General features: G+C 41.4%; 1 long non-coding RNA gene across 1 annotated transcript in view; it reads right to left on the bottom strand.

Annotated features, from left to right (window-relative positions):
* Positions 1-336: 336 nt before the first annotated feature.
* Positions 337-23,781, bottom strand: part of LOC309843687 — a 138,582-nt gene continuing 115,137 nt past the window's right edge. Inside the window, exons 4-5 of the long non-coding RNA XR_014300279.1 lie at positions 2,673-3,339; positions 337-2,143 (exon numbers count right to left, since the gene is read on the bottom strand). This is a non-coding gene — a long non-coding RNA (uncharacterized lncRNA). The remainder of the gene's footprint in view (positions 2,144-2,672; positions 3,340-23,781) is intronic.

Raw genomic sequence — 23,781 nt, 5'->3', positions numbered from 1 at the left:
ATCTCTACCTCAATATTAATCTCTATCTCAATATCAATCTCTATCTCAAATAAATAAATACAATCTTAGAAAAAAAAAAAAAACCAAAAAGACAAGAAATAAGTGTTGGCGAGGATGTGGAGAAAAGGGAACCCTCCTGCACTGTTGGTGGGAATGTAAGTTGGTGCAGCCATTTTAGAAAATGGTATGGACGTTCCTGAAAAATTAAGAAATAGAAATGCTGTATAATCCAGCAATTCTACTTCTGGGTATTTATCCAAAGAAAACAAGCACTAATTCAATAGGATAGATGTACCCCCCCCATACTCATTGCAACATTATTCATAATAACCAAGATAAGGAAAACCTGTGTATTGATAGATGAATGGAGACAATGTAAAACACACACAAACATGCACATATACACATGCATGCATAGGAATATTACTCAGCCATTAACCAAAAAATGAAATCTTGCCATTTGCAACAATGTGGATAGTCCTAGAGGATATTATGTCAAGTGAAATAAGTCAGACACAGAAAATACCATACAGTCATGTAATCTACAATATCAAAACAAACAAAACAGAAACCAACTCATAAATACAGAGAATAAATTGTGGTAGCTGGAAGGGAAGGAAGGGGAGATGGATGAACTGGGTGAAGGAGATTAAGAGGTACAAACTTCAGTCATAAAATAAGTAAGTCACAAGAATGTAAAGTATGACCCAGGGAATTCAGTCAATAATATTGTAAGAACGGTAGATGGTAATGATGATAGATGGTAACTACACTTACTATCGTGATCATTTCGTAATGTATAGAAATGCTGAATCATGATGTGCTACGTTATATGCTGCTATACATGAACTATACTTGAAAAATATACATATTTATAGATATGCTGGTATACATGAACTATATGTATAGTTATCTGAGCATCAGTATGCATCAGTATGCTATTATACATTAATTAATCTTGAAATATATATGCTGTTATACATGAACTATACTTGAAAAAATACACATTTATAGATATAGATGCATTAGAAATTTGAAATCCTGAACAAAAGGAATGCTATCCCAAAATCTATTCTCTCATGATTTGCCAAAGTATGGTATATTAAATAACAGGCATTATTTTTCCATGTCAAAAATAGGAATTCATGGTTTGTGAGCTACAAGGCTACTTTGTAACAAGCATATATAAAACGAAGAGACTCCCAGCATATCGAGAATATATGGTGGCCACGATGAGTAAAACTGTTTAGAAAATATAATTCATCCTACTCTGTTCAATCTCCCACACTGTCACCTTTTCCAGAGTCTTGGTCTGAATTTAAACCTATTTGGGAAAAAGATTTTGCTTCATGGGTATGCTTTGCACCCAAATGTCTCAGATACAATTACTCATGCTTCACAAAATTCTAATGAAAATGTGTTTTTGTACTGGAATTATCTTGCTATTTCCATTTTCCTTGGCCTTGGTGACACAACTCCTCAGCTCTATAAAGTCTCTTTCTTTCACTAGATAGTTGTTCACTAGATCTAGTTGTTCACAGTTGTTTTTGAACTTGGCTTACCATCAGAATAAACTGCAGAGTTTTGTTTGGTTTTGTTTCATTGTTAAAGTCCAGATTCCATGACACAGCCCAACCTACTGAGTTAAAATCTTAGGGAGGCAGGAGAGAGCTGGAAGTTTGTGCTGGTTTCCAACACGTATGTGGGAACAGTAAACCAACTGAGGGAGTCCCAATGATCAGGCTCAGAAAAGACTACATTGATAACACAGCTTTCCAGGCTTCCAAAATTCTTCTTCTCATCATACTCACAGTGTTCTGTGGGACCAGTGAGAAGAATATATGGTAAGTCTACAGAGGAAGAGAAGAAAGAGACTTGCCCAGAGCCCAAGAGTCTCATGTGGGAGGACTCAAGCTTCAGTCAGGTAGGGTGGCAGGACCTCTCACACCCGCTTCCAGTTCATTCTCTTCTATCTCAGAATTTCCTCACTTTCTGAGGGCTTTGTAGATGCAAGTTTACCAGATAACAGTACTGCATGGCATAAAAAAGCCAAGAAATCACTCTTCCCTGTCGCTCTGCTCCTTTAGTCAAGTGGATCTTTAGGGAGGCCTTGTAATCCATCCCAGAATTCTGGCAAAGCACCCTGGAAAGGAAATGAGTGAAAACAAAGACATGAGGGTCAAGTTGCTGAGACTCTTTGAACGACAGAATCAAAGGCTCAGGGAGGAGTTCATCTTGTCTCTGAGGGCACTGGAACTGTCTGAGTGGGGCCCTGAGGCAGCTGGGCTGGAGAGCCAAGCAGCCCTCCACCAGCACTCACACCCACAAGGAACATCTGTTCACTTCCATGCTTTTATTTCTATTAGCTGGGGGAGGAGGAAGGCATTAGTTGGGGTAGGGGTGGGAGAAGAGAGAAAAATGGAAGGTTTGTGTTGGCACCTCTCCCCCACCCAACCCTGTGGTTTGAGTCTCTTATTATAGAGAGGATGGTCAGAAATTGGTCACTATGCTTTCAGGAGAGGTCTTTATAAAGGTTTTGTCAAAACAACACTAGCTCTTGGATCCAGGTAGCATAAGGATGGGAGACCTGTCTTAGCTGGGGTTCAGCTAGAGAAGCAGGACCGTGGTGAGGGATATGAAATAAGACATTTATTATAGGAGCTAGATCTTACCCAGCTGTGGGAGGCAGCAGAGCAGTCTATGCAGCACTCTACGGCTCATGTTAAACTTAACACTGCCATAGATCAGCTAGAGTATCAGTCAAAAAAAAAGAAAACTGGATGTGGTCAACAGAACAAACTGGGACCCTCAAATAGAGACTGGGACCTGCATCAGTCTCCCACCACCTTCAATCTCAATGTGCTGGCTGATGTGTAGGAGACACCAGCCCCCTTTGCCACAGAGCTTCACATGCACCTGGCCAAGAACTCACAGAAGCAGCAGATCTGGTGGGACTGGCCCAAGTCTGACAGCAAATCAGGGATAAGTAGGGGCAAGCTGCTACTCTGCCGTATAGACCATCAGAGCAGAAAAATATGGCTGCTGTTTCACTCCTGTCTTCCAGATCTCACAGGAAGTATCTCTTGTGAGCGATACTAATCTGTGCTTATAAAGAGAAGGGAATTCTGTTAAAGGAAATTCTTGCTTAGCTAAGCTGAGACAATGCAGATTTATAAGCTTTTCTCCCTGCTCTGGCACCTGAGACTGGGAGATTTGGGTACAAGTAGCATTTTTGTTAAGCTTAGTGTGAACTCGAGAGTCCTCCTGGTGACAGAACTCCAAGACAGGTACAGGAACGTGAATGCAGCTTCTTGGGTGAAAAGACATCAAAAGTGTATCCTGGGAAGGAAAAAAAAGATCATGGCAGACTGTTTTATGAGTGTAGATACACATATATGAAAGCCCATTTGGAGATTCTCCCAAATAATTGGGGGATACTTTGGACTGGTAGGGGGTCAGGAAATCAAACTATGGCAGTTTACACATAAATGGAGACCTCTCATTGTATTTAAGGATGGGGATCCCTGGATAAGCTGGTTACACAAGTAAGTGGTATCTCATGGTGGGAATTACATAAACTGATGAACTAGAAAGGAGTCTGAGTCATTATCTGCCTCTCCTCTCCTCTCCACGAGCATCTTATGTTTCAGTCATGCTATACTACATAGCTTTCTAAACATACCACTTAACATGCTTTGGAATCTTTGCATTAGATATGGCCTCAATATGCAGAGTTCTCTATTCCCCTGCCCTTCCTCACCTCCTTTCTCTCAATAACACAGACTCAAATTCCAAATCTCAGGCCAAGCATCTCCTCTTCCCTGACCTCCAGGTAGTATTAGTTAAAGGACCCTCCCATGTACCATCTACTGACAGCACCTTAAACGTACCTCTTCCAAGGCAACTATAATAAACAGCACATATTTAAAGTGAACCAATTGATGCTTTGCCATAGTTATACACCCAAGAAAGTATCACCACAATCAAGATTATAAACAAATTCATCACTCCTAAAAGTTTCTGAATGATCCTTTGTGGTTTTTCCCCTCACCTCCCTCAATTCCATTCCCAGGCAACAACAGATCTGTTTTCTATCACTATTGATTAGTTTGCATTTTCTAAAGTTTTTTTTGATGGAATCATATAGCATGTACTCATTTTTGTCTGTCTTCTCTTACACTTAGCATAATTATTTCAAGATTCATCCTTCCTGTGTGCATCAGTGGTTCAATCCTTTTCATCCTACACAATGGAGTAGTATTTTCCATTGTGTAGAAGTACCACAGTTGGTTATCCATTCACCCGTTGATGGGCATCTGGGTTGTTTTCAGTTTGGGACTACTACAAATAAATTTTCTATGAACATTCATGTATAAATCTCTTTACAGACACATATTTCTTTTTCTCTTGGGTAAATACCTAGGAGTTAAGTGGCCAGATATATGGTGAAGTATATATAATTTTTAAGAAACTTCTAAAATATTTTCCAAAATAGTTGTACCATTTTACATTCCCACTAGCGGTGAATGATAGCTTCTCCACATCCTGGCCAACACTTAATATGGTCTGTCTTTTTCTTATTTTAACCATTCTAATAGGTCTTTAGTGATACTTTACTGTGGTTTCAATTTGCATTTTCCTAATGACTAATGATGTCAAGGATCTTTTCATGTGCTTTTGCACTATTCATGTATCTTCTCTGATGAAATATCCCTTCAAATCCTATGCCCATTTTAAAGAATGAGTTATGCGTATCTTCTTAAGTTTTGAGCATTCTTTATGTATTTTTGACACAAGTCCTTTATCAGCTATAAAACTACAAATATTTCCACCCAATCTGTGATTTCTCTTTTTATTCTTTTAACATTGTCTTTTGAAGGTCATGAGTTTTCATTTTGATGAAGACTAACCCACCAATTTTTTAAAATTAATTGTATCATTCCTTTAATTTTCCAGCGATCTTTTCATCTTCACTGATCTGTAAATTCTTTGAGGGCAAAGATTAACTTGTTCTGTCTCTGGATTCCTAGCACCATGACAATGATTAGCCTTTAGGAGACACTGAAATTGTAGTTCTCAGGACTACATTATTACTTCTGGCTATTATGAGAGAGCCCCTGAGCTTCCTGGCATCTGTATATAATAAACACTCCTTTTTCACAGGAATAGAAGGTTTTAATCAATGTGATCACTTTTTCTAAGCAAGGAAAGCCTTAGTAAGGCTTCTGTACACTTCTTTATATGTTATCTGTTTATTTGAACAGAAAGAGAATGAAAAACAGAAAAATCCTCTCCTGAAGGCCATTCATTTAGGAATCTGCTTGCTTTCTTTTCTGATCTAGGAGAACTCTTTGTTTCTGGAATAAGTAAAGAAAAATCTCACAGCACTCTCCCCATGGACAAAAGTCAAAAAAACTTCACTAGGAAAGCTGTTCAAGTAAATTTCACCATGGACCTGCTATTTTTGTTCTAGGAAAGGTGTTTTATGAAAGAGATAAAACATGTCCTCCATGTATAAAAACCACAGCCTGGAGGTTCCCTCCAGCAGCCCCGTAAAGTTCTCCCACAAACATGAACCCAGGCATGGGGTTGGCTCCTTCAGACTAACAGCAATGAAAGACCTATCTAAATATTGTTATTATGATGAATTCAAGAGAAAACAACAGTTGAAACGTTTTCAAAACCTTTTGTCTCATGGAGTTCTAAAACTTCTCCATCTTTCACAATTAAAGACTAAGCATGTATTCTAGGTCTAGAAATATAAGACTAAGGTAATAATCAATAGCAACAATAAAATACCTTGCTTCAAAAAAAAAAAGAATTGCTGATAAAATATAATTTTAAAATATTTTAAATATTTGCTTAGGCTTATATACAAAAAAGTGGAAATGTCTAGGACCCAAAAAGGAGCATGAAACAGTGATAGCTTAGAAGCTGATAGTGCTATGGTTATCAGAGGGTGAAAAAGCACTAATGGCTTCAGTTTTAAAACAAGAGACATAATGTTGGGCCCGATGCAAGGTAAAGAGTTGGAAGTAAGAACTCTGAAATTGGAACTCTCAAAAAGTGGTATCCTCTCTGAAAAGATAGGGTATAACAAAATCTATCAGAACAGATAAACAAGAAGTCTTGTCTGCCTCTGAATTCTGGATGAGAAAAAACATCTCCTTTGGGAATTAGAAATACCAGACAGACCTGGGGTTCAAATTTATCCACATTTCCTAGGCACTCCCCAGTGCTTGGGCCAGTGATAACTCTGAGGCTCTTTGCCGGAAGAATACCATTACTGCCACAGGATTCACAGAAGGGAAAAGGTTAACCTAAGATTATTTCCCTGTTAAAAATGTCAAAATCCATAAGGAGAAATCTACTACAAACAGGAGACAGAAAACACCATAAACATAAGATTAGACTTTTAAGAACCTGAGGTAATGAATTATAATCTGAAAAAAATTTTAATAAAACAAGGTAGTATTTAAAATAATTAAATATCTAATTAAAAAAAGAAACCTTTAGAAAAGTTTAAGAGTCAGCCTGTAGAAGTCTTAAACAATGTGAGAGACACCTTGATCTAACAGACATCTATAAATCCCTGTACCTAAGAATTTAAAACTACACAGTATTAGGACTCACTGTCATCTTAAGAAATACCAAGCAACAAACATCATATAACCAAGCTCTCTCATCATAATACAATAAAAATAAAAAATATATAACAAAAGAGGTGCCTGGGTAGTTCAGTCACTTGAGTTTTCCACTCCTGATTTTGGTTCCAGTCATGATCTCAGCGTGGAGGGATTGAGCCTGGAGCTGAGCTCCATGCTGAGTGTGGAGCTTGCCTGTCCCTTTCCCTCCCTCCCTCTCTATCCTCCTCCGTGTATGTGCCTGCATACACACACACACACACACACACACTCTCTCTCTCTCTCTCTCTCTCTCTCAAATAAATATGTAAATAAAACCTTTGGTGCCTGGCTGGTTCAGTGGGTAAAACACATGACTTCTGATCTCAGGGTTGTGAATTTGAGCCTCATCTTCAGAGTAGAGGTTACTTTTTTAAAAAGTCTATAACAAAAGAGATAACCCTTGAAACTCTCATAGGTTTGGAAATAATTCATGGGTCAATTAAAAGATTTTAATAAATAGTAGAAAATACTTTGCATTGCAAGTAAATGGAAATAACACATAACAAAATGTGGGGGGTGCAATTTAAGCAGTATTTACAAGCAATTTTATAACTTTATATGATCCATATGTTAAAACTTAAGAGAGCTAAGCATCTAACTCAAAGTTGTGAAAGGATCAACAGAGTAAATTCCCATCAAAATCTGGATAATTAAAGAAATTCTAAAGATCAATAGAAAGACTGACAGAATAAAAAAGAAACAATGGAAAAATCAGTAAAACCAATACTCACTACTTTATTTTTTTTAAAACATTTTATTTATTTATTTGAGAGAGAGAGAGACAGTGAGAGAGACCACGAGCAGGAAGGAGGGAGAAGCAGCTGATGCCAGGAGCAGGGAGACCGATGCCGGGCTCAGTCCCAGCATCCTGGGATCATGACCTGAGTGGAAAGCAGACACTTAACCAACTGGACCACTCATGCACCCCAGTAGTTATTACTTTAAAAATGACTAAGTAAAAGAAATAAACCTGTGACAAGATTGGCTAAGAAAATAGTGATTGATTTAAAAATTACACACATGCTTATAAACCACCAAAAAAAAAAAAAAGTAGAAAAGAAGTTAATCACATTGCAGTGGAGATTTCTGAATTTTTTAATTTGAATTTGAATATTTTAACTTTTGAATATTTGAATTTTTAAACATTTGAACATTCAGATTAAAGTAATATTTTAGAAAAAAAAATTTGCCAGAACTGTCCAAGAAGTATATAAAATTTGAATGGTCCTATAATCAGTAAATAAAATGATAGCTTAAAATTCATTCACACACAAGTAGCAGGCACACATACATACACACACACAAATATAGCTACAAAAAAACCCAACCTCAAATGATTCCATGGGTAAGTTCTACTAAACATCACAGGAACAGATATTTTCAATCTTATTCAAATTGTTTCAGAAACAGAAAAAGAGGAAATGCTCCACTCATTTTATGAGAGTGACAGATCCTTAGATAACCCAGACAGGACAGTGTGAGAATCAAAAACTATTGCGTTGATCTCACAAATACAGGCACAAAGAGAATTTTTAAAAACAGATTAACAAATTAAGTTTAGCAATGTACCAAAAAATCTTGACTGTGGGTTTCATCTTAGAAAAGTTTAATGATGGACGCCTGAGTTGTTCAGTGAGTTAAGCCTCTGCCTTCGGCTCAGGCCATGATCTCAGGGTCCTGGGATTGAGTCCCACATCGGGCTCTCTGCTCGCTGAGGAGACTGTTTCCTCCTCTCTCTCTCTCTGCCTGCTTCTTTGCCTACAAGTGACCTCTCTCTGTCAGATAAACAAATAAATTCTTAAAAAAAAAAAAAAAAAGAAAAGTTGAATATTATGAAATCTATTCACATAATCTACCTATTAGTAAACCAAATAAGAAAAGTTACAGAAGCAAAAAAGATATACAATAAAATAAATTCTCATTTTGAGGTAAAATTTTTAGTAGAAATAAAGAATTTCTCTTTAACTACATAAAGAATATCTATCAAAAACAAAAACAAGCATGAAAACAGTTAGAAACCAGAATTTCTTGCTTAAAATAAGGAAAAACACAAGGATGTCAGCTATTACTGCTTTTATGCAAACTTGTACTGTAAATGATAACACAGTAAGACTAGAAGAAGAAATTTTAAGATCTAATAATTAGAAAGAAAAAAATGTCATAACTCACAGATAATGTTGATCAACACAGAAAAGTCAAAAAAAGTCTATAGCAAATTGATAGAATAACAACACTCAAAAAAATAGTTGTTGCCACACAAATAATACCAAAAGTCCATAATGTTCTTACACACTAGCAACAAACATACAAAAAAAAAAAAAAGGGATTTTGAAAAACTTGCATGTCACAATCCAACAAACTCTATGAAGAACATAAAAATACACTTAACAGATGATGTGAAGATATTTATGAACAAAATTATGTTTAAAAAATTTTAAGAATATATTTAAAGAACTAAGTAAATGAAGAGATACACGATTTTAGTATTTGGGGTATGGATTATGACTGAGCATAACAGAAACCCAAAATAGGGGCGGGCACCTGGGTGGCTCAGTTGGTTAAACATCCAACTCTTGATCTGGGCTCAGGGTCAAGCCCCTCATCAGGCTCCACGCTCAGCAGAGAATCTGCTAGAGATTCTCTCTCTCCCTCTCTCTCTGCCCCTCCCTCCAACTCTCCTCCCCCCTCTCTCTCTCTTAAATAAACTTGTAAAAAAAAAACAAATAAAATAGCAGTCGTTTAATCTACTAGCCTCTCTCTCTACCCCCACTGTCCTCCCCATCTCTATTCTCTCTTTTCCCACTTCTCCCTCCCACCCCTCCTCTCCCGTTCTCTTTCCCCCTTCTTCCTCTCTCCTTTCCACTCCTCTCCCTCCTTCCATCCCCCTAAGATCCCCTTCCCCCATTTTCAGTAATAATTTGGAAGTAGGCAATGGTATGGAAACTGGGGCAACTAATGATGTTTTCCGTGTTTATACATATTTTCAGAAATCAATATTTCCAAATTAATCCACAGATTTGAGTTCTACTGTATATCCCAGTGGATTCTGGGGTGGAATAATCTCATCATAAATTTTATGTGGAAGAGTGAAGGGCCAGGAATAGCAAGACTTTTGAAGATGTGAAAGGAAGGGATCATCTACTAAAATCAAAACACATGATGAAACCAAGGATTTGAACAGACATTTCTCCAAAGAAGATGTGCATATGACCAATAAGCACATGAAAAGATTCTAAGCATCATTAGCCTTTAGAGAATACCAATTAAAACCACAAAGAGATACAATTTCATGCTCAGTAGGATAACAATAATCAACAAGCTTTGGTGAGGATGGAAGGTAATTGGAACTCTCAAACATTACTTGTGAAAATGTAAAATGGTGTAGCCACTTTGGAAAATAGTTTGGTGGTTCCCCAAAATGCTAAACATAGAATTGCCCTTTTGTCCTAGCAGCAGCACTCTTCTGTACATAACCAAGAAAAATAAAAACATATGTCCACATGAAAACTTAAACAGAAATCTTCATAGTGGCATTACTTATAATGGCCAAAAGGCGGAAACAACCCAAATGTTCATCAACTGACAAATGGATAAACCCAATCAGATACATTCGTACAATAGAATAATAGCCATAAAATGAGTGATATACTAAAACATGCTACAACGTGGATGTAACTTGAAAAATGCTGTGTGAAAGAAGCCAAACTCAAAAGACCATGTATTGTATGAGTCCATTTATATAAAATGTCCAGAACGTGCAAATCTGTAAAGACAGAAGGTTGCCGGGAGCTGAGAAAGGTGGAGGAGCGTGGTGTGGCTGCTAATGGGTACAGGGTTGTTTTTGGAGGGTGACAAACATGTTCTGGAGTTAGATAGTAAAATTGGTTGCACAACTTTGTGAATACACTAAATTTTTCATGTCGGTGGGCAAATTTTATGAAACATGTATTATATCTCAATAAAATATTAATTAAAAAGGCATGAGGTTACAGTAATTAAAATAATATGGTACTGCTATAGGAATAAACATCTTGACCATTAGAAATCAATACAGAACATAAAAGGGATCCACATATACAAAAGGCAGGCATATAATATAATATATATTATATATATATTATAATATATATAATACAGGTAACACTATATAATACAGGTAACACATATAATACAGGTAACACTATAAATCAACACAAAAAGGATGCAGCACTGAAAGAATGACGAAAAAATAAAATTAAAATAAAGTTCCTCATACCTATATAAAACTACTAAATTTTAAATGGACTAAACTGTAAAACCTTTACAAGAAACATGGGAAAATGTCTTTCATGAATTTGGGACAGAAAAGGATTTCTCAGTTCACAAAAAGGAAAAAAAAAAAAAAAGGAGAAGGAAATATGGATCTTCCTCAGCTTAAAATGAGTTTATGTCCTGCCAAACCCATCACAAGCTGAAAATACAGTAAGTGGAAAATGCATTTATACACCTAACATACCAAAATCATGCTCAGAACACTTATATTAGCTTATAATTGGACACAGTCATCTAACACATAGCCTATTTTATGATGAAGTATTGACTATCTCACGTAACTAATTAACCAGTGTACTAAAGGTAAGAAACAGAATGGCTGCCTGGTTAGAGTGGTTGTGAATTCATCAGCTCTTTGCCCTCATGTGGGCTTTGCCCAGCATCAGGAGAGAGTATCAGACAGCATATGGTGAGGCTAGGAAAACATCAACATTCAAAATTCAAAGTTCAGCTTCTACTGAATGCATATTGCCTTTGCATCATCATAACGTTGAAAAATCATCAATCAGGGATCGTCTGTATTTAATTGATTTTAAAACACAACACAATCATAGTATGATCATTTATGAATACATCCACCACAGTTAAAATGTACTTATTCATGAGAATAACACAAATCAAGTTCAAGTGCATGGTTACCTTTGGAGAAGGAGGAAGAAAAAAGAAAAAGATGTGGTAGGGCAACAGCTGTGCTGGAATTAACTGACCTTTCTCTTCTTTTAAGAACTCTTAAGAAGCAAATATAACAAAACAATTACCATTGTTTAAACTCTGTAATAGATATATAAGGTTCTGTTGTATCATTTCCTCTTATCTTCTGCATTTTTGAAGTGTTTCATGAATAAGAAACTTTTTTTTACGTATTAACATACTGTCTGGACTAGAAAGTTGAGGAATCCCCAAGCACATATCACCTACCACCTACCACCCTTCTAGGGTCTGCCCTTCTGCAGTGAAGGCACAGAACGCTAATCATCTTCCTGAACTCGGTCAGCAAACTTGTGCAGGAGTGGGGCCACACTCCATCCCAGTTGCCTGCTCTTTCAGAAAACAGCTCCTGTTTGCCATTCTAGGCAAGCATTCAAGGTATCTCTGCTCTCAAGGGTCACGTGGATTTACTAATCCAACAAGAGGCCAGGGGAGAAATGTAAATCACTGTCTCTGCAATGACTGCTTTCTGCTACTACAGAAAACATATTCCACCATAAAAATCAATGAGGAAAAGGGGAGTCAGGGCGGGAAAATGAAAGACCATTATTGCTGTGAAGCCCAGCCCACCCTGCACTACGTGGGGTTGTTTCTCGGCTTCCTTGCCCACAGGAAACACAGATATCCAGGCATAGAGCACCATCTGCTGCTGCTAAGTCAGGACAGGGTGAAAGGCACTTAGAGAAGCTCCCATACACAGGGGGCCTTAAGCAAGAGACCTGTCCAGAAGCAAGAAGGGTGCCCTAGAGAATCAAAGAAACCCTACCTGCTCACCTCTTCCTCTCTGGCCACAGACATTGGGGGGGGGGGGTCAGTTCTGAGTGGAGGTTAAGGGCACATAATGATGCAAAGCTGGGTGCTAGAGAGCAGACAGAATGTTCCTGAAAGTTCTTAACCCTAACCACAGGTAACAATAACTATAGAGAACCAAAAAATAGAGTCAACCAAACCTCAATCCCAGAGATTCTGATGAAAATGGCTTGAAGGAGAACACCGGTATTATTTAAAAGCTCACCAAGTAATTCTAATGCACAGCCTCCTTCCTAAGGACTAACACATAATTTAGGAGGACTTTTAAGAGAAGTTATTCCCTCAGAGCTATCCAAAAGTAGAGTGAAATCAGATAAGCCCAGACCTTAAACTCTGTTCTTCCACTTATCATGTGACCTGTAACAAGTTACTCCATTTGACTCAAGCCCTGTTTTCGCCTTTGAACTTGGGGACAATACCTACCTCTCAGTGATGATAGTAACTGAGATGCTACAGGCGAAAGAGTGCCTGCCTGCCACTTGGCTGTCGTTATTAACTGTCATCTGTGGTCAAGTACATCTTTGTGGTGATGATTTATGATAAAGAAGCCAGAGCTTTGCTTGTGAAGTGAAGGAAGGTGATCACCACAGCACCTAGCTGGTTCTTTCTGGATCAAACACTGGTCTTTGGCTTGAATGGCAAGTCCTTAAGTAATTCCGTTATTCAAAGGAATAGAAGAGAGTATGGGTAGAACTCTACACTGATTCTTTGTATCCCCATCTCCCACCCCCAAATTCCCATGTTGGAAACTAAACCCCAATGTGTTAGGGCATTTGGGAGGTGATCTGGGAGGATGAGGGCTTCCCCCCTGATGAATGGGATTAATGCCCTTATAAAAGAGCTTGCAGAGAACTCCCTTGCCCCTTCCAACATGTGAGGACACAGCAGGAAGATGGCTGCTTATGAACCAGGAAGCAGTTCTGCATCAGACACAGAGTCTCTCAGGACCTTGATCTTGGTCCAGCCTCCAGAACTGTGAGAAATAAGTTTCTGTTGTTTACAAGCCACGCAGTCAGTGATATTTTGCTGTAGCAGCCCAAATGGACTAAGACAGACAAGTGACCAAAAGATGCCCCATTTGAGATTCAAAATGTATCACAGGCTCTGGGAGGCAGAATAATAGCCCCCCAAAGATGTCCACTCCTACTCCCAGGATCTTTGAATACATTAGGTTATACTCTGAACAGAAACTAAGGTTGCAGAGGAAATTAAGGTTGCTAACCAGCTAACACTGACTAACATGGGGAGACTGTCTTGTATTTGAGGTGATCCCAATATCAGAGGAAGGCAGAAGAGAGCACACCAGGGAGATGGCATCAGGAGGACTCAACCCACTGTTGGATGAAGCAATAGGAAGAAGGAGAAGCCATGAAGAAGCAGTATCAGTGGACTCACGAAGCCAGAAAAGGCAAACAGGATCTCCACTAGAGCCTCCAGAAGGAGCACAGCTCTGCTGACACCTTGACTATAGCCCACCCCATATGAAACCTCTGATCTCCAGACTGTCAGATAATAAATTTGTGTTGCCAGGGTACCTGGGTGGCACAGTCAGGCGACTAACTCTTGGTTTCAGCTCAGGTCACTGTCTGTGTCCTGAGATTGGAGCCCTGCACCGTGCTAAGCGTTGAGTCTACTTGAGAGTCTCTCTCATTCTCTGCTGCCCCCCCACCACATGCTCTCTCTTTAAAATGCATATAATTAATTAAATTTAATTAATTTATTTATTTATATTGCTTTAGGCCATGAAGTTTGTGGTAACTCTTTTTTCCAACCTCCAATTCCATTTTAATTTTATTTTTCTTTTTCTGTCTTTTCTTCGATATCGATCACCATGGATCAGTACATGGGGTATCAGAAATTCTCTGGTGACTTCATGGTTTCTGATAATTGGTTCCAGCTGGGGGTACCCATCTTAAGTCTGCGGTAACAGTACCGAAAGAAAATCATAGGCCACGTCCTGGTATAACCAGAGGATTTCAGGCTCTCTCCCTGGGAGGTCCTGGCTGGCAGGGGGGTGAACGGGTAACACAGGGAAGGTACAGACCAGGGAGAAAATGACCTTAATAATTAATGCTTAAGACAAAATCCAAGACCAAATCCAACTTATTTACTCATTCACTCCAGATCAAATGCTGAGCATCCTCTCTGTGCTGGATGTGGAACACCAGATGACGGGTGTGGTCTCACACTTGGGGACCTCGCCGTCTAGACACAGGGGGCAGGGACATAAACATAGAAGTGATCTATGCTTAATGTCAGGAAATTTTCACAGTGATGTTCCAACTGAATCTGGAAAAAGTATTTGTTGAACCAACTACCCTTCAAGAAAAGAGAATGAACAATTGTAGGGCTCTTGCGAAGACAAGTACTCATGAATCATCCCCCATTGCCTGAAATCAACAGGTGAGACTGCATGCCTTCACCCCAGGCCAAATGTTGCTCTTCCAGGACAAGTCCCACTTGACTGCCTAGAGGCTCTGATGTACAGAATCCCTGCCTCATGCCTCTCTCACACATCCGTACCTTACACTGTCTCTGGTATACCAATTCCTCTAGCACCGCTACTCATCCTTGCTCCCGTGCTCACCCCAGGAGCGTCCTCTCACCCCTTCTCCCAATTGTTCACAGCCCAGCCTATCCTCCTCCCTAATGGACTGCATTCCTGCATCTCCTCTCAGCCCTCCCCGCCAGCCTTCCACCTACTGCTGTCCATGTCTGTTGAGAGAAAAAAAAGATCACCTTAGAACCTTTCTATAAACTGTCCCTTGGGGTATCTAGGTGGTCCAGTCAGTTAAGCGTCTGACTCTTGATTTTGGTTCAGGTCATGATCTCAGGGTCCTGAGATGAAGCCTTGCTTCAGGTTCTGCACAGGGTGTGGAGCCTGCTTAAGATTCTCTCTCCCCCTCTCCCTCTGCCCACCTTCACCCTGGCTGGTATGCTCTCACTCTCTCTCAAAAACAAAAACAAAAAACTTCCTTCTTCTCTGGAAAATGAATAGGGAGACTAGGTCCATCCAGTGTGTCTATCTCTTTCACAGTGCTGATGACAGGGATGGTTTAGAAGCTCCCGTCTCCCATCTAGCAATTCTAATTTTTAAAAAGAGTAACACCCTGTGATATGGACAATTTCCATTTCATCAATTTTATTTAAAATGTGACTAATTATATCTTATGAAAAAGGTCACCTCCGCATTGATCAGTATTATACAATCTAAGGAATTTTGTTTAAAAACTTCAAATAGGTTCCTACTCTCTCTTCCTCTTACTGCTCACTAAGACTGCTATTAAACTGCCTCTATGTATCCCAGAGCCAGCCAGGATCCTTACCAAAGAAATGACTAATTATGAGCATCAGCTGGAATTTGCTTCAGACTATATGTACCATTACTACTAGTCACCCAATCTCTTGGTTTTCCATTAAAAAAAAAGAGGGGGTGTCCCTCAAAGCTGACATGACCGATATTTCTACTAGGCCAAAGCACTGGAAACACAACTCTGAACAGTGAAGGATTTGCAAAGGAAGATTTGAAGTCAAGAATGTATTCAACGTTACAAGTAAACAGTTTGCACCAAATGCATCACTGTTCAACCGAGATCATTATGAGGGGGATTTACGGTAGCTTCTGACGGGTCTATGGAAGAAACCTCACCTGCCGCACAATTCTGCTGAGGCCAGCCTGGGTAGAAACCACACAGCTGAAAGCTAATGCGAAAAAGAGGTACTTTACACAAACCAAGATGGAAAAGATGAATCAATATATGTTTTTCTTTATTTGTATGGTTGTTTGGGGACCAAATATTTCCTTCATAAGTGAAAACAATAGTCACACTGTGTGTGTGGGAGATGTGACAGGCAAAGCCAGCCTGATGCCCGCCCAAGCACTTTCCATACTGTATGCACTCAAATGCACAACTTGACCAGTGGGGAACATTATTTGCTCAGCTAATTGATAGCTGCCTTTCTCACTCTACCTCTGACTAGGCTTGGATTCTAGATGCTAGGTTTCCCACAAAGCTGATGAGCATACCTCTGAAAATGGTTTTTTAGCTGTGTATACCTCTGTTAAAATGCTCCAAGGGGCTTCAACCATGAGCTATTGAATGTTTCAAGTCACACTTGACTTTTAAGCTGTTCTTCCTGAGCCAGAGACATTGCCTATACACTTCTCCCACTTCCACATACAGAGTAGGCCTGGAAAGCTTACAGTCACTCTGAGGCCTTCCAGGCTCAGCTCTCGTTCCCCTCTTCCACACTGGGTTGGTGCCCCTTATTTGACTCTCTTCATGCCCAGCATCTACCTGTACTGTTAATACAACAGAATAATATAGAGACAATAGGTTGGATTCAAGTCACGCCTTGACTAGTATCTAACAGGTTCTCAATAGAACCTATGATACAAGTAAAGCAGACTCAGATCATTGCTAAAGCTCTGCCCCATTTAAGAAAAGTTCAGAAAATAAAGTCAGCCCTGCAAGGGCCTGGGCCAATCCCAATCCCTGCAAGGGCCTGGGCCAATCCCAACCAGGCTGGGTAGGAGGACTGCCTCTCCTACCCACTGCTGCTGTTCTCCATTCGTGGTGAATGCCTAGAGTTGTATTATCATAGCTAGTGAGGCAAGCCTGGCTCCAAGTATCACTTTACTAGCTGACTTGGCTTTTCTCTTAATGCTGAAGAAAAAGATGGGGCTCAGGCTGTTGAGCATCCCACTCTTGGTTTTGGCTCAGAGTCAGGGGATCAGGCCCCAAACTGGGTTCCTCATTCAGTGTGGAGTCTACTTGGGTTTCTCTCTCCCTCTTCCCCTCCTGCTTATCCTCGCTCATTTGTGTTCTCTTTATAATCAATCAAATAAAATCTTAAAAAAAGAATGTTGAAGAAAAAGACATTTCATATTATGGGGGAGCAAGCATCAGATTGGAAGGTAGAGAGATATGCTGTCCAGAGATTAACTCTGCAACATACGAGGTTGTGCAGTTCCTATCTCCGCTCTGGTCTTCCACTTGTCCTTAAAATGAGATGAATGGATGTCACTTCACACCTGCTAAGATGGCCACAATAAAAAGACAGCTAGTAACAGGTGTTGGCAAGAATGTGGATAAATTAGAATTTTCACATGCTGCTGGTGGGAATGTAAAACAGTACAGATGCTTTGGAAAATAGTGGTAATTCCTCCAAATGTTAAGGTTAGAGTCACCATGACTCAGCACTTCCACTCTCAGAAGAGAAATGAAAGCAAATATCCAGACACAAACCTGTACAGGGGTGCTCACAGCATTATTCATAATAGCCTAAATAAATAAATCCATAATAACCCACAACTGTGGGTTGTTTCCAACTGACGAATGGATAACCAAAATGTGGTACGTCCACACAACAAGAGACTACTCAGTCCTAAAAAGGAATGAAGAACTGATTTATGCTACCACATGGATGAATGTTGGAGACCTCAAGCTACATGAAAGAAGGACTGGGGACTGATGTTTCATGGTACAGGTCTCCTTTAGAAGTGATGACAACGATTTGGAGCTGGAGAGAGAGAACAGTTGTACAAGATGTGGATGTAGCAAAGGCCAGTAAAATATATATGTTAAAATGGCTGGTTTTATATTATGTGAATTTACCTCCATTAAAAAAAAAATACTTTCAGAGTTTAAGAGATATTTTAACTTTAACCTAGCCTGGATTATACTTATCATTTATGAACAGAGCCTTAAAATATAATTTTTAGTATCTATTTTTACATGGAAGTAGAGGCCCAAGAAAACCCTGTGCAGCCCTGCTGGGGTGGGGGGGTGTGCTCTGACTGTCCCATGGGGAACTTTCCTTGGAGGCAGACCTACCAGCATCAGAGGCTCAGAGGAGCACCTCAAATGACTGAGTGGAAATGGTGGCCAGCGAGCCTTGTTTGGGAACACAGAAGGGTACAGACTAGGGATTTGCAGAAACCATTCCAGAGGGTTCTGCTGGGCTATGGGGTACTCAAATGGCACTGCAAGGGAGACCACACAAACAGGAGTTACTGAATTCCCTATTTTAATATCAGTCTGCAATGACCTTTAGAAATGAAATTAGTAATACTGCTAATTTTTTTTTTTTTTTTTAAATTCAGCCTCCCTTCTTTGTCTGGGCACTGCTAATTGTTTGCCCTGCCAAGGAGACCTCCCCGTTTCACAGATATGGGAACTGAGGCCCTTCGAGAATGCAAGTAGTTCGTCGACGTCACGCAGCATGAGAGTATAACAGCCAAGGAATCACACCCAAATGTGTGTGCTTACTTTTCCCACTGCACCATGTGGCCTCCTGCAAAGGGAGTGTTTGGTTTTAAATAAAAGCATCTTGGCCATAGCCAACTCTGAATGTGGTGCCTTTATCCTGTACTCAGTTTCTGAGAACAATCACTCTGGCCTTTTCTAAAGTAGACATGTGGACAGCACCTGCCGTGAGGCCCTGCAGACAATCTTGTAGAAATAAGAGACGCTAAAAAAAATGTCATACATGACAAAGAGGAGCACAAACAGGATCAGTAAAATCCGTAGACTGTCATCAGGCTCATTTTCTTTCTTCCCCCTGAAACCATCACTGATCAATTTCTCTTGTGGACTGACAGCTGATCACTTTCTGATCTCATTAGCTGTTCCAGGGCTTAAGCTTATTAGTGAGGGCGGGAGGCAAAGTGGGGTTCGCTTCAAATAGCAAAGAGATGGGGGAAATGAGCCTTGCACATTTGGTTCTTTCCAGAAAAGTTTATGCAGCTTGAGGAATTCAAAATATGTCTTCCACAAAGGCCTATAGTGGTAGAGGGTTGGGGAGGCGGGGTGCGCAGATTATAAACCTCTCCTGGAAAATCAGGTAAAGAGGGGGAGGACATTTTAGACCTGATTATTCAACCAGAGTGCTTCCCCTGCAGACCAGCACCTGGGGCGACTTGGCTGCAGGAAGATGACCTTTCAAAGTCTATGCCCAATTAGCCCAATTACCCAGTTAAACAAACAGAGCCCCAGGCATCTCTCTGGATACCGCATTTTATCATCTTCTGGCAGTCTGCGGTCTTTCCAAGAAACGCTGTCCTGTTGAAAAATTGCTGGGCGGTGAGAGATATCAGCAAAAGGTGCATATTTGTAAACAGAACCTCTAATATTCATTATTTTTCCCAGAAGGAATAAGGACAGCTCCACCACCACCGGATAAAAATGGCTTTGCCCGCTGTGGCTGTCGTTCCAGTGATAAATGTCTTTTTCTCTGCTGCCCAAAGCTAGTCTCTTGACACACTCTGAAAAGTGAGGGGTGGGGGGAGGATGCTACTTGCTGAGCCCCACTGGAAGGAGAGAAGACTGCTAACGATGCATATATTTTAATGATAGGATTTGCACCAAGAAAGTGTTCGTCTAAATCCTTTACTCAACTGCCCCTTCTCCAAGGAGTTTTCTGATAGAGAAAAGCAGGGGGCAATGAGAAAAGAGGCACCATAGTCATGGTGGTTAAGAGCTGGTTAAGAGCTCAGAGCTGGTTAAGTCCCCAGAGCTGGTTAAGAGCTCTGCTCAGGGACTGTCACTTCCTGGGGGGGCAGCAGGTGAAGGGGCCTTTTCGAGAATGAAACCGGTGTGGGAAGACATGCCTGCGAGCCCCGCCTGGATTGGAGGAGCAGGGTCTGTACTGGCTGTAACGAGGCCTATTCCACTTTCTAACCCACTTCAAGGGCCTACATTTCCCCTTCCTGTTTCATGGGAGTGTCTCAGGGCAGGGAGTGTGAAAGCTGGGAGGACCACAGAGGTCATGCACGCAAGGGCCGCAAACATTACCACCACCATTACTACCTCCTCCACACCCTGTGCCCAGCCTGCTCTTTTCGAGCCGAAATAGAGCCTCAACATTCTCTTTAGCTCAGCATTCCACAAAGCCACCAACAGAGTTAGCACACCAGATGAAACCTGTTAGGTTCGCTTTGCCTAACCTATCTCATTTTGTTCTGGTCAAACCCATTTCTTGTTCATTTGGTTACAGATTGCGTATGATGCTATGGTTCTAGATTTTCTTCTTATATTCCTCTGTCCATGATCTCACCCCCTCTACCCTTGCTTTTAAAACACAATAGCCTTATTGAGATATGATCCTCATGCCAGGAAAAAAAAGATCCTTTTATAGTATACAATTCATTTTTAGTACATCCACAAGGTTGTGCAACCTTCACCATGACCTAATTCCAGAACATTTTTATCATGTCAAAAAGAGACCCCCACACACCCCCAAACCCAGAAGCTGTCACTCCCCACAGCCCCTACTTCCCAGCCCCTGGCACTCAAGAATCTACTTTCTGTCCCAATACAATTTGCCTCTTCTGGACATTTCTTACAAATGGAATGACATGACATGTGACCCTCTTGTATCTTATAAGTTTCATTTCTTATTTTAAAAAACAAGACATCATTGCCCCCCAACCCCAGGTGCCATGGGCCCCAGGCACCGAGTCTATTGCAGAAGTTGGCCCTACCACCCAGGCAGCCTCCGCCCTCCCCAGAACACCTCCAGCTTTGCCTCTGTGGTCTACCTCACACAGCCATGGTCCATTTCTAAGATTTCTCAGCACTGCAGGGGTCCCAGGTGAGAGCAGACAAGGAGGATGCTGCCCACCCCCCTGCGTCCTCCAAGACTGCCCTGCTCCCCACTGCCTCGTTCATGGCGCTGACCCAGAAGTTAGATCCAGCCTGTCCTCCACTCAGCCCACCCTCTGAGATCTACTCCTTTGATCCCTGGCCAGGCCTGTCTGCCTGGCCTCTTTCTCACTTAAAATCATCCCTCCAGAGGGTTTCCGTATGCAAAGAGGCTGTCCACCATCAGGGCCGAAACCTGGGGTGGGCTGGCTTATGCATAAATGCTACCGTGTTAGCAAATCTCCTTTGCTTCCCCTGGTACTGGAAGACCACTTTGGAGGCAGCTCAGAGCCCTGCCTGGGCAACAAGTCCGGAGCAAAGAAAGCCCGAACTTGTGCCTTTGTCACTCTTCTTGGCTCCTCCTCCGTGGTCTGTTCCCAGAAAGCTCCTTCTGTTCCCTGAGCCTGTCCAGCTGGAGGGGTGGGAAAGAGAGACCGTCTGTTAGACCCTCCAAAGGGACTTCCAGAAGTTGGGGTGGGGAAACAGACTTTGAGAAGAGGACCACACAATGGGGCCGTGGGGGATTCACATCTTCTGCCTGTGATCAAGTGGCCGACAGCCTGAAGGGAGGGCTGAGCGCCAGAGGCCCAGGCCAGGAGACTATGGAGCACAGGACTATTCCAAGGCATGTGAGTCAGCAGGAGGAAGTGCAGCTGGGAGGACTAAGGGGTTGGGGGGTGACTTGAAGACTGCCGCTCCTGGGTCCTGCCCATCTGCCTGATCCTTCTCCATCTCTGGAATCCCTTCACCCTTCCGCGAATGTCCACGGTGGATCGGAACCAAATCAATCTACTACAGGCAGTGTTGGACCCCTATTCAGAGGCCAGGACACCAGGCAAGAGCTCAAAGCCTCAGGCTGTTCATTCATCCATTCATTCATTTGCTCATATCTTTTTCCAAGCCCAGAGTGTGCTCAGCACTGGGCGAGAGGTCAGAAAGGCAGAAATGAGCCAGATGTGACCCTCCAAGAATGGGTGGCCCATACGGGGTGACAAACAGGAAAATAGTTCAGTAAAGGGGACCTGGTGAGAGCAAGGAGTCTCAGTTTGGACATCAATAGCTAGGGCTACTGTATCAACATACCACAGACTGTGTGGCTTAAGCAACAGAAATTTATTTCCTTACCTTTCTGAAGGCTAGAAGTCCAAGATCAAAGTGACAGCAAGTGTTGGTTTCTCCTGAGGCTTCTCTCCTTGGCCTGTGGATGGCTGCCTTCTTACTGTGTCCTCTCAGGGGACCTACCCTACGTGCATACACTCCCCAGGAGCTGTATCTTCAACAAATATCCTCTTACAAGGACACCAGTCAGACTGGGTTAGGGGCCACCCTAGTGATCTCATGTTAGCTCAGTCCCCTCTTGAAACATCTTATCTCCAGAGATGCCTGGGTGGCTCAGTTGGCTAAGCATCTACCTTTAGCTCAGGTCATGATCCCAGGGTCCTGGGATCAAGCCCCACATCGGGCTCTCTATTCAGTGGGGAGTCTCCTTCTCCCACTTCCTCTCCCTTTGCTCCTCCCTTCCTGCTCATGTTAGCTCTCTGTGTCTCAAATAAATAAAATCCTTAAAAAATTTAAAAAAATAAAGATCTTATCTCCAAATGCAGTCACATTCTGAGATACCAAAGGTTGGCATTTCAACATATGAATTTTGGGGAGACATCATTCAACATATAACAGAGAGGGTGTCTTTGGGCTGTGCTAGCAGAGCCGAAAGTGGCCAGATGGGCAGAACAGAGAACTATTCTTGATGTCAAACCCAGAGCCAAGACCCAGAGATATCAGATACCTGTCGCCTTCAAGGAGCAGCAAGAGCTGGATACGCAGGAGAGAAGGCAGAAGTGTCCCAAGTGTTAAGGACGCTGTGTTTTCCTGGTGGTGGTGTACAGGGATGTGGATGGTATCAGGTTCTGAATGTCCTCATGTGCAGACTGAGTATGGTGCAGATTTAAACACAAAGTTTATTAGACTCAGAGTGTTTATAATAAACACCTATCACTATTACAAGTGGCTCTTTCCTTCTCCTTTTTGGTATCCCTTTATGTCCTTTGGTGATTATCTGTCACTTTTTTTTTTTTTTAATGAAGAAATGAACTTAAAAAGATGGTCAAGAGGTAGAAGATGCTGGGGAAGTCAAATGGGTGAGAAAATCTATTCTGTGTTACTGTCTATTCATCAAGCATTTGCTGGGTGTAGTTCTCTGCTTGGTGCTGTCTGAGGGGGGAAAATCTAAGGCAGATTCTTGGAGCAGAGCAGACGGCTCATCTGGGAATGTTCCTTCGGAGCACGAGCCCACCCGTGGGAAGCTGGCTGGGGTGCTGTGGTTTGTAATCGCAACCCTTACCCCTCTAACCCCCGAAGGCATCACACTCAGAACTGGTAGCTCAATCAAAGCTCCAGGGACAGAAATGACTTACAGACCTCCCAGAAGGTGGCTGAAAGCCTCGAAGGATGTTTTTCACATAAGCTCTCTTGCAAAGGGCCTAGGGCTCACCCTTAGGTTTCCTTGAAACTGTAGCTGAAAGAAAGCTTGGAAAATTTCAATGTTCCAGGCTCTGAGAGGGAAGTGTACAGAGCGGGGAGACAGGAGCCAGAAGAATAAGTTTGAGTTTGGACTCTGCCTT

The sequence above is a fragment of the Mustela nivalis genome, assembly GCF_964662115.1.
Source record: "Mustela nivalis genome assembly, chromosome: 11".
NCBI lineage: Eukaryota > Metazoa > Chordata > Mammalia > Carnivora > Mustelidae > Mustela > Mustela nivalis.
The sequence above is the reverse complement of the archived record's forward strand: the minus strand, read 5'-3'. Positions and strand labels throughout refer to the sequence as shown.